This window comes from Bufo gargarizans, chromosome 2 (assembly GCF_014858855.1).
Source record: "Bufo gargarizans isolate SCDJY-AF-19 chromosome 2, ASM1485885v1, whole genome shotgun sequence".
In the NCBI taxonomy this organism is placed as follows: Eukaryota; Metazoa; Chordata; class Amphibia; order Anura; family Bufonidae; genus Bufo; species Bufo gargarizans.
Window position 1 is genome coordinate 29899438 of NC_058081.1, and position 10854 is coordinate 29910291.

Here is a 10854-nt window from a genome sequence, read left to right on the forward strand (position 1 = left end):
CCCAACTTTTTGGGAATCCGGTTTGTAATATTACATTACCCTCTATTATGTCTTTTTGCTGTTTGGATTGCTTTCTTGATGTTTGGATTTTATGTGTTCATCACTGTGCATATGTGTGCTGGGCGGTGACCCTCCCCAGGTGTAGCCTGATGCATTCCAGCACTTCAGGGTGTGCTTGTACTTATAAATGTGTGTGAAAAGAAATAGCATGCAGGTCATGATTAAAGGTAGAGATGAGTGAATTTTTCAGAAATTTGATTCGCCGGTTCGCTGAATTTTTGGGGAAAAATTTGGTTAGTTAAATTCACGATGAATTACGTAAAAAACGGCTTTTTCCTGCCTGCTGAAAGCCTTTATAGTCGTGTAGAACACTGTGCCTTGCAGTAACACGCATAGGGAGTCTGCTTTGGTAGTTAAACAATACTGTGAGTCCGTATGACATGCAGATGACGGGCGTCGCTCTTAGAATCACTGCACACTTCACTTATTTGAGCAGTCACAGGGCCAAAACTGACCAAATAACTTACTTATGAACTCAGCCTTACAGGTCAATGTTAGCGCCAAGAAATAGTGCACTCCTTTTACACAGTCATCAGCTGATTCCACATAGATGTCTACAGACCCTGTTCTATTAAGCGCTTATGCAAGTAGAGCCCCCCGACAGAGTGGAGAGGGTGTCAGCAGTAAGTTTGTGTCAATGTCACAGATTATTTTGCCCTTCCTCTGATCCATCAGAACACTAACCCACAAAAAACGGATCCTGTCTGTGGAGCATCCGCCTTCACTCGGTCAGCATTTGGTCAGTAATCCATCAGTATTGCTAATATAAAAAAAAACAGGAGTGGATCCAAAACAGAGATGAGAAGTGAACTGAATATTTGCATGTCTTCTGTGTTTTGTTCCCACTCCTGCTTTTGGCTACCAAATCATAAGCCAATTCTGATGGGACCATACAGGCTTTACAGCTGCTACACAGACAGGATCCGTTGTGCGTCTCATTTTGCCTTCCTTCTGACAGATCAGAAGAAGGGTCAAATAAATGATTATGTCAGCCAGGCCAAAAAGGCTAAATAGTGGCCCAGTCATGAAGTGTGGAAGGTGGGAACAGCATGAGAAGTCCACAGAGTGGCCCTATGACATAGTGGTGAGGTGGAAGCAGCATGAGGAGACAACAGATTGGCACAATGACAGTGTGGAGGTGGCAGCAGCAGCATCAGGAGGCCACATAGGGTGGCCTCTGGCTTCACCCAAGAAAGCTGGACCTCATCGGCCACACCCCCAAAGTGATACACCACGCCCACCTCTGTGAAGCCACATCCCACCTCTGTGAAGCCAAGCCCCCACTGCCGTCCGGGGGGAGAGGGAATACATTTCTGTGGGGAATGTGAGCTGGGGGCAGCCAGAGTGCTTATCTCCCCCTCAGTCAGCCACACAGAGCCATATCTGCGGCTCTAGTGACTGACTGGGGTTGAGAGAAGCCTCTGTCAGTTGCTGCAGCTAACTCCCAGACAGTGCAGTGCTACTATATGAGCGTGAGCTACTGCAAGGGTGGACATCCCTGTGTCCGTCTAGGCCCTGCACCGGACGTAGGACAGGGAGCCATAAAACCGGACTATCTGGCCTAAAACCAGATGTCAGGCCACCCTAAGGCCACAGAGTGGCAAAATGACAGAGTGTGGAGGTGGCGGCAGCATGAGGAGACCACAGAGTGGCCCAATGACAAAGTCTGAAGGTGGTGGCAGCATCAGGAAGCCACAGAGTGGCCCAATGACAGAGTGTGGAGGTGGCAGCAGCTTCAGGAGGCCACAGAGTGGCACAATGACAGATTGTGGAGGTGGGGGCAGCATCAGGAGGCCACAGAGTGGCACAATGACAGAGTGTGGAGGTGGTGGCAGCATCAGAAAGCCATATAGTGGCCCAATGACAGAGTGTGGAGGTGGCAGCAGCATGAAGAGGCCACAGAGTAGCACAATGACAGAGTGTGGAGGTGGCGGCAGCATCAGGAGGCCACGGAGTAGCACAATGACAGAGTGTGGAGGTGGCGGCAGCATCAGGAGGCCACAGAGTGTCCCAATGAAAGAGTCTGGAAGTGGTGGCAGCATGAGGAGACCACAGAGTGGCCCAATGACAGAGTCTGAAGGTGGCGGCAGCATCAGGAGGCCACAGAGTGGCACAATGACAGAGTCTGGAGGTGGCGGCAGCATAAGGAGACCACAGAGTGACACAATGACAGAGTCCAGAGGTGGCGGTAGCATCAGGAGACTACAGAGTGGCAAGATGACATAGTCTAGAGGTGGCAGCAGCATCAGGAGGGCATAGAGTGGCCCAATGACAAAGTGTGGAGGTGGCAGCAGCATAAAGAGGCCACAGAGTGGCACAATGACAGAGTCTGGAGGTGGAAGCAGCATCAGCAGACCACAGAGTGGCAAGGTGACATAGTGTGGAGGTTGCAGCAGCATCAGGAGGCCACAGAGTGGCACAATAACAGAGTGTGGAGGTGGCGGCAGCATGAAGAGGCCACAGAGTGGCACAATGACAGAGTCTGGAGGTGGAAGCAGCATCAGCAGACCACAGAGTTGCAAGGTGACATAGTGTGGAGGTTGCAGCAGCATCAGGAGGCCACAGAGTGGCACAATAACAGAGTGTGGAGGTGGCAGCAGCATGAGGAGACCCCAGAGTGGCCCAATGGCAGAGTGTGGAGGTGGTAGAAGCATGAGGAGACCTCATAGTGGCCCAAAGACAGAGTCTGGAGGTGGCAGCAGCATGAGGAGACCCCAGAGTGGCCCAATGACAGAGTCTGGAGGTGGCGGCAGCATCAGGCGGCCACAGAGTAGCTCAATGACAGAGTGTGGAGGTGGCAGCAGGATCAGGAGGCCACAGAGTGGCACGGTGACATAGTGTGGAGGTGGGTGGCAATACCAGTACCCGATGAAGAAGGTGGGTGAAAGAAGGAGCACTTGGCATCAGATGTGTGGCTTCAGGTGGATGGCAGCATCAGAATAGTAGCTGAGGCAGGTAGCCAGAAGAAACCAGTCTCTTTTGTCAAAGTATTGGTGTGGCACCATGGATGATCTAGTCTCATGCATCAGGCATTGGTGGGTGGAAATCCTGGCTGATCCACGCCGGATTCATCTTGACAAAGGTCAGTCTCTGCACATTTTGGGTGGACAGGCGAGTTCTTCTTGTGGTAACTATGGCCCCCGCCACACTAAGCACCCGCTCTGATGCCACACTACTGGCCGGGCAGGACAGCTTTTCCAGGGCAAACTCTGCTAGTTGCTGCCACAAATACAGTTTGGCTGCCCAGTAGTCCAGTGGATCTTCAATGTGGGGTGGCAGGGTGCTGTCCAAGTATGCCACCACCTTGCTGGTTCAGGTGCTGCTCTATGTCTAGCTGCTGGTGAGTAGTTTCTTCACTATGTGGGTGAAGGAAGCTGCTCATCAGCGACTCTAGACTCAGGCTGCTGCTGATGGAGCTGGTACTGCTCCTGCCACCCCACCCCTCCCCAGCAGTCATGGCAGTGTGGAACCTGAGCGCAGAGAGCCCCCTTCCCCCCCCCCCCCCCCCCCCCGGTCAGACCTGCAAGAGTATGGACAATGGCACAGATAGGCAGCGGCCAACTCACTGCATATGATGTCTCTATAGTAGTTCAGTTTGTCAACCCTCTCAGTGGCTGCAAAAAAAGGCCCCCATTTTGGACCGGTAGCTAGGCTCCAACAGGGTGGAGAGCCAGAAGTCATCCCTCTGCTGAATGGTGACATTTTGGGTGTCACAACCTAAGCAAGTGAGCATGCAGCAGGCCATTTGTGCCTCGGAGGGACTCCCTGCCTCCATTTCCACTGCATGCTGCCACGGTGTGCCTGGGTCGTCTACCTCGTCATCTTCCTCTTGCTCCTCTGGCTGCTCCTGCTCCTCCTCTCCTGTCACCTGTGTCAAAAAAACACCCATTTCACTACACATTCCTTGTACTCCAATGTCCTCCTCCTCCAATTCAGCCCCCACAGGGCTGATGTGGCCGTGAGATCTAGACACCATGTCTCCAGTCCCCTGACCAGCCAGATTTACCAGCATCTGTTCCAGGACATGAAGCAGTGGAATGACGTTGTTTATCCCGTAGTCCTGGCAACTGACGAATAATGTGGCCTCCTCAAAGGGCCTGAGCAAACGGCAGGTTTTACGCATGAGCTGTCACTGGCTGACATCGAAGTTACACAGGGAGTACTCCTGTCCGCTTAGATCATAAGGAAATCATTTATGGCGGTCCAAGATATGGAGGGTGGAATTCCAATGGGTGGAAACATTGCATATCAGCCTATGTTGGTGGATGCCGTTCTGCCACTGCAGCTCAAGGAGGGTATGCTTTACGGTGAACGAGTGGCTGAAATGCATGCAAAGATTCCTGGCCATTATTATGATGTCTTGCAGATGGGTAGAAGACTTCATGAACATCTTGACAACCAGATTGAACACGTGTGCCATGCAGGGCGCATGGCTCAGCCCTCCTTGACGCAGCGCCGACACAATGTTCTTCCAGTTGTCGGTCACCATGGTTTTGATTTTCAGTTGTGGCAGAGAAATTTGATTTCTTGCTGAAGGACATGGAGCAATTACTCCCCTGTGTGACTCCCAAGCAAACGAGGTGCAGAACCGCGTGACTCTGCCGTGCCCTGCACATGTGGTATGCTGGAGGGGCACTGTGAATTGTCCCTGCAGTGGAGGCTGAGGACATGTCAGAGGATGAGGAGGCAGAGGCGGACATTGTCGCTGGACCAACGGTGTGGCAAAGTGGAGGCGGAAGCTGCGTCACCTGGCCAAGTTTCTGGTGTGGCTGTACAGGAACCACATTCACTGAATGGGCCGTAAAGGACATGTATTGTCCCTGACCGTAGTTACAGTTCCAAACGTCAGCGCTGCCGTGCACTTTGGCAGACACCGACAGGCTCAAGGACTGGCCCACCTTCTACATGTGTGTGCAGGCCTGGTACTGCCTTTTTGGCAAAGAAAATGATGGCTTGGGACTCTCCACCTCAGCTCTGCACAAGCTATCAGTTCTCTTAAAGGTGCAGAGTTCACCACTTGGAAAGGGAGGGACTGCAGTACCAGAAACTTGGACAGGAGCACATTCAGCTTCTACGCCGTTGGATGAGTGCACGCATACTGTTGTCTCTTGGCAATCACTTCAGTGATCAATTGCTGACGGAATGAGTGACGAGGAGTAGGAGGAGGAGGAGCAGGAGCATCGGTACCAGCATATGATGGGAATGACAGACAGCTCCCTTGGGCTGAGGTGGTGGAGCCTTGACTGTCTGAAACCGGGTGCATGCCACTGGGTGATGCAGCAGTTGCTGCTGCAGGCTGGACCACCATATCGGAGCCACGGTTCTCCCAGGCCACTGTGGGATACAAATAGCTGGGGGCACCTCCAACAATAGAAAAAGAGTGCCGGCTCACGGTATGAAATAGACGATGCAAAAGAGAAGAAAAAGAATACCGAAACGAGAGCCGCACATCTAAAATATAACAAATTTGTTGGAAAAGACAGACACAACACAAAATGATTAAAAATTGTCGTATACAACAAATCAAGGCTATGTAAACCATATATCAGTACATGCCATCCTGGCTCACCACAGACATATGGGCAAACCCCCACATCAATTAATAGATAACAATAAAGTGCATGTAATCCATCAACAGGAATGAAAAATTCAAAATACTTATCATAAAAAGTATATCATGATGGGGGGCCTGCGTGGCGGTCAGGAGAAGAGCCCAACGCGTATCGCCAGACTTGCTAGCTTCCTCAGGAGTGCCTAGTCTGGGTTCTCCCAGGCCACTGTATGGCGACGCTGCATATGTTGACGCAGGGCCATAGTGCCTCTGTGAACCCCTGCACCCCTACTTCCCGGGCACGTAGGCTCCTGTGAAGCGGTAGGTCTAGCCCAGGCACATTTAGCTCCCGACCTCCCACTGCTGCCATCCTGCTGACTCACGGCCATGCTAGCGACTTGCTGGCTCCGCTACTGGCTTATTGGCAAGCTGCCAGCCTCTTCTCCTGATGATGATCAAGCCCCTTCATCACCTGGCTCTCAAGTACGCTCAGCTACATCATCATCATCGAGTGGAGCTGAGCCCACAGCCAATGGCGGATCCAGAGCCTGGTCTCTTTTCAGAGTTCTGCAGCTATGGTTTACAATTGAACCTGTTGCAGTGGTGATACCACATAAGTTAAATTGTTATGTAGCCCTTGCTGCAAACATGCCACCATTATGTTTACATATGCTATTATGTCTTATGTAACTTGCGTTCATGTATGATATGCTGTGTTTAATGCCTTATGCAATACGCAATATTGTGTGCCTTATACTGTTGGGAGACACCAACGAGGCAACCACACTTTATGTACATCACTATAGATGTATGTATTGTGGCAATTGTGGGAAGGTATTGTTGTGATGTCCCAGGTAGCCTAATAGAGTGGTCCAACACCTCAGAATAGTCCTTGGACAGTGTGTTGAGGGGCCTGTGCAGAAAGTCTGCATTGAATGCTGGCACAGCACAAGGGTTCAAGTAGGAAACGCATGGGACATGATGTGTGTTGCACTGTAATCTGTGAACCATAGTTGGCAGTAATGATCTAACTGCCTGATATCATACCAGAGGCTGGGTTGTGAAAGCTACAGTATCATGTCCCTAGAGGAGATGTAAAGAAGTGCTGGCAGACCATGTGCAACAATGCAGTTGAAAGAAAGACACAGGAGAGAGGAAATGATGCACAGCAGTAGTGTGAGCTGGAAGATTCTGCAGATTCCTGCGTGTAGCCAGCTAGAAGTGGAGGTAAGTGTTACTTGTCAATTAGCACACCCCTTTAAGGCCTAAAAAGGGCAAACATGAGGCTGAGTACCACAGAGGAGTTGAAGCCAGAACTAGGAGTAGACAGAAGTCATCTAGTCCCAGCATCTTCAGAGCACCCGATACCTGGTTAACACTAAGCCTGTGATATCGACCAGACAAACAGTGAGCAATATTGTGAGATACTGTGTGCAATACTGTGTCGTGAGGTTAGAGATACCCCAATAATGTAGTGACAGTATGAAGTATGTGCAATGCTTGCAAGGACTCATATACCGCAATCTAGAAATGCCTGTTAGAGACTGTCCTGATAGACTGTGCCATGCGGACAGGATATAGTCACCACTGGCTAGAATGTTGATGCCAAATAAATGGGGGCTAAGCTACAGTATGCCAGTGAGGCTGCTACAGAGTGGACATAGCCTTCTGCTGTCAGCTACATCCACTGTATGGTTTTCAGCACTGGTGGGGGTGCTAGGTGTCTGCTGCCCACTGATCTCATATTGATGACCTATTTGGAGTATAGGTAATCAATATCTAAAAGCTATAATGTCCGTTTAACTGAATACTGTTCATACATTGAACTCAATGATAAGATAGTATGCAGTTTGCTCCCTCTAGTTGCTGATGTAGGTAGTCAGAAAGTTATCTTTTAAAACTATTAATGCAGGTGATTTGATGTATAAAAAAGCAGAGGTGAAACTACTATAAACCTTTACTGATAAATTAACTGTGGTCCAGGTAGATCTGTCACCAATGCACCTTTATAGTTATAGGTCTGCTGGATGGTCCACTAGAGTAATGTGCTGCAGAGATGAGGTCACTATTTGAAAGGTGAGGGATTATGGGAGAGGTTAATGCTAAATAATTTCTCCAGTATGGCAACCTGTTCTATCAACCTCCCACCGTACTGCTGCTGGGCATTGCCTTCATCTCTCCCCTCTCTGCCTCTCGGGAGGATAATGTACAATATTCATCTGTCTATTGAACTGTTTGTTTCTGAGTAATAAATCTTTTATGTCTACGTGTAACATCCGGATTTCTGCATACTCTGCTCTCACCCGTTCCCTCTCTACATATATATATAATGCATGTGCATCCACCTATACACAGACACACGCTATTACTTACAGTTAGGACATGACACATGATTCCTGCCGGATGACCCTGAACGTAGAACGCATGATGACATGGTTATATTACTACTTAAACAATACGGTTGTGTCTGTGCCATAAGCAATTCACAAGGCCTTGGAGGTTTAGGCCTCCTGGATATGGGCCAGATGGCGATTGTATGATCTGATCCGGCTTCCATAATTTCTACATTACAGTATACAACATGCCACCACCTTAAAAGTTACCACCAAGTTATATAGCTCTTGAAGTCCACAGAAACCAACAAAGTGAGGAGTGAAGGATTCGGCTTTGAAGAAAAGCTCTTTGACCCATGAATCACTTAAAAGGTTTGTCCAGGATTTTAATTTTGATGTCCTATCCCGACAACAACCAGGTGAACCCCTCTTCACTGTAACAGCACTGCGAGGGTGAAGGACACCACCACCGTGACTAACACCAACACCACTACCATTCCCATCCTCCCATCTCGTTCCCCCTCCAGTTTGTTACAACAGGTTGTCCATTTCTGTTTCTACAACTCCTATGCAGATCTAAGTGTCTACATGGTTACAGACTTCAAAAAACCATGTGTAGTCTGATCCATACCCCCATCTATAAAGTTCCTTTACTCCCTTACCTAATGTATGGTCCACATACTTTCACTTGATATTTTACCCCCGTTATTACATCCTTGACACTCTCGGATGTCAATATCTGACTTTCTCCCCATAGACCATGTTTGGTTTTCATTTGCAACATATTATCCCTGACAGCACAATTGCCCTATTTATTTCTTCCCACCCACAGACTTCGTTATAGTTTGCATTTGCGGGAAGTCCAATTTTTTGGCCAAATTTTGCTTTTATAAATAATAACAGTTCTGTTTATAGAATGTTCCCGAGCAAAGAAGAGATTTAATATGTCCCCGAACAGCGCCAAGATCAGTCCATCTACACGGAACCAGATAAAACAGGATGAAGGGCAAGTGGGTAGAGACATGCGAATGATTACTGTTTAAGTGGTTGGCTCTTAGTACCTCTCTAAGGGCTTATTATGCCATTGTGGCCATTGTAATGTAGATATAGATCTGAAATTATAGTGCCAAGACTGCGCCGAAGCTACAAAGGCAACTATAACAATGGAGTAATTGGAAACACATGTGGTTGTGTGAGCCGGTCGCTCCTAGTTTGTTACAATTGCACGTGCCTAATCTGTTTTGTTAGCAGAAGTACCGTATGTACCATAGAGGTAGTCAATGCTGCTGCTATGGGGAACCTGGGATGTGTGGCCCCAGCCAAGGTAAGCTGCATCCATTATTGTAACCTTTCAAAGGGTTTGTCCAAGGGGTAGATATTGTGGGAGTTGCAGAAAAAATAATGAATAAGGCATACTCAATTTCACCAATCCTCACATTTCAACAATTAGCAGGCATCTTCAGGCATTTCCTGTGTGTTGAGACAAGAAAGTAGAGACTAGCGAGGGCTGGTAAGCACTGGAACACAAGAGCAGGATGAGCAGGACCGTAACTTGAGTCATATTGAACCCAGGTCAAGTTTAGGACCAATCATTCATGCTGTCTTTTCTTCTCTATGAAGGCTTCTGCCATGAAGGCTTCTTCCAGCCATAACTTCTTAATCTCTGTAGGCTCTAACTTATTTGGCTTCTTGCTCTCAGTTCCCCCTCCTCCTTTTCCCCACCTTTACAATTGCCCTCCATAGTGCTCCAAATAGTAATAATGCCCCACCTTTGTGCCCCACGCAGTGACATCATAGCTCGCAACCTTCTACATTAGAGGCAAGGACTTTACCACTCAACTATAAAGCTGAAAGATAAACTGTGTCAGAAAAACCTCATAGTAGTTTGTCATGTAGTAAGTATTCCTATACAGCAGAAGTATAATTTCATAGCTGTATAGCGTAGTGGTTAAGGTGCTTGGCTCTACTTTAGAAGGTTGTGAGTTCAAATCCCAGCAGAAACTTTTCAGAAATAGAAGCTAAATTTGATTTAAATATATGTGTGTATATATATAGTGAAGAAAAATGGCGGCACTGGTACGGGTGCACGTCCCAGGGGGAATGGACTTATTACCCCAATTAATGGATCCAGAAAAAAGAGAGGCACTCCGGTAGGTAAAAGCAAGTGAACCCTTTATTCACCCAGGTGGTGCGATATGGTGTATATATATATATATGTTTTTAGCCATAATATATTTTCACATATTATTATATATTTAGAATATATAATATATTATAATATATGTAAATATATTATGGCTAAAAACATCAGTAGTAGTTTCCCACATATTATGCATTCATATATATCAGAAGTATGATTATAATTACACATTTATTTTGTGCCATACATTTTTTACAATTACAAAAAAATATAAATTTAATTTAAACTCTATTTCTGAAACGCTTCTGCCAGGATTTGAACTCACAAACTTTGACGTTAGAGCCAAGAATTTAAACCCCTATGCTATACAGCTACATGTTAACCTGAAATATGAAATGATACTTCTGCTGTATAGAAATACTTACTACATGTCAAACTACTATGAGGTTTTTCTGGCATAGTTTATCATTCAGCTTTATAGCTGAGTGGTTGCCTCTAATGTAGAATGTTGTGAGTTCAAATCCCAGCAGAAACTTTTCAGAAATAGAAGCTAAATTAGATTAAATACACTGACTCCATATATGGAGATAGCTATATATGGAGTCAGAGCATGGACTCACACTGGGGGATTCCCTCACTGTACAGCGATCTTCTGCATAGACCTCAGTGGGACCTGGTACCCTCCCCTCTTCAGAGCAGGGGGTGCCTGGTTTAATGCTTGGTTTCTCTCATTGACTTCCATTGTGCTCTGTAGAGCACCCAAACATCAC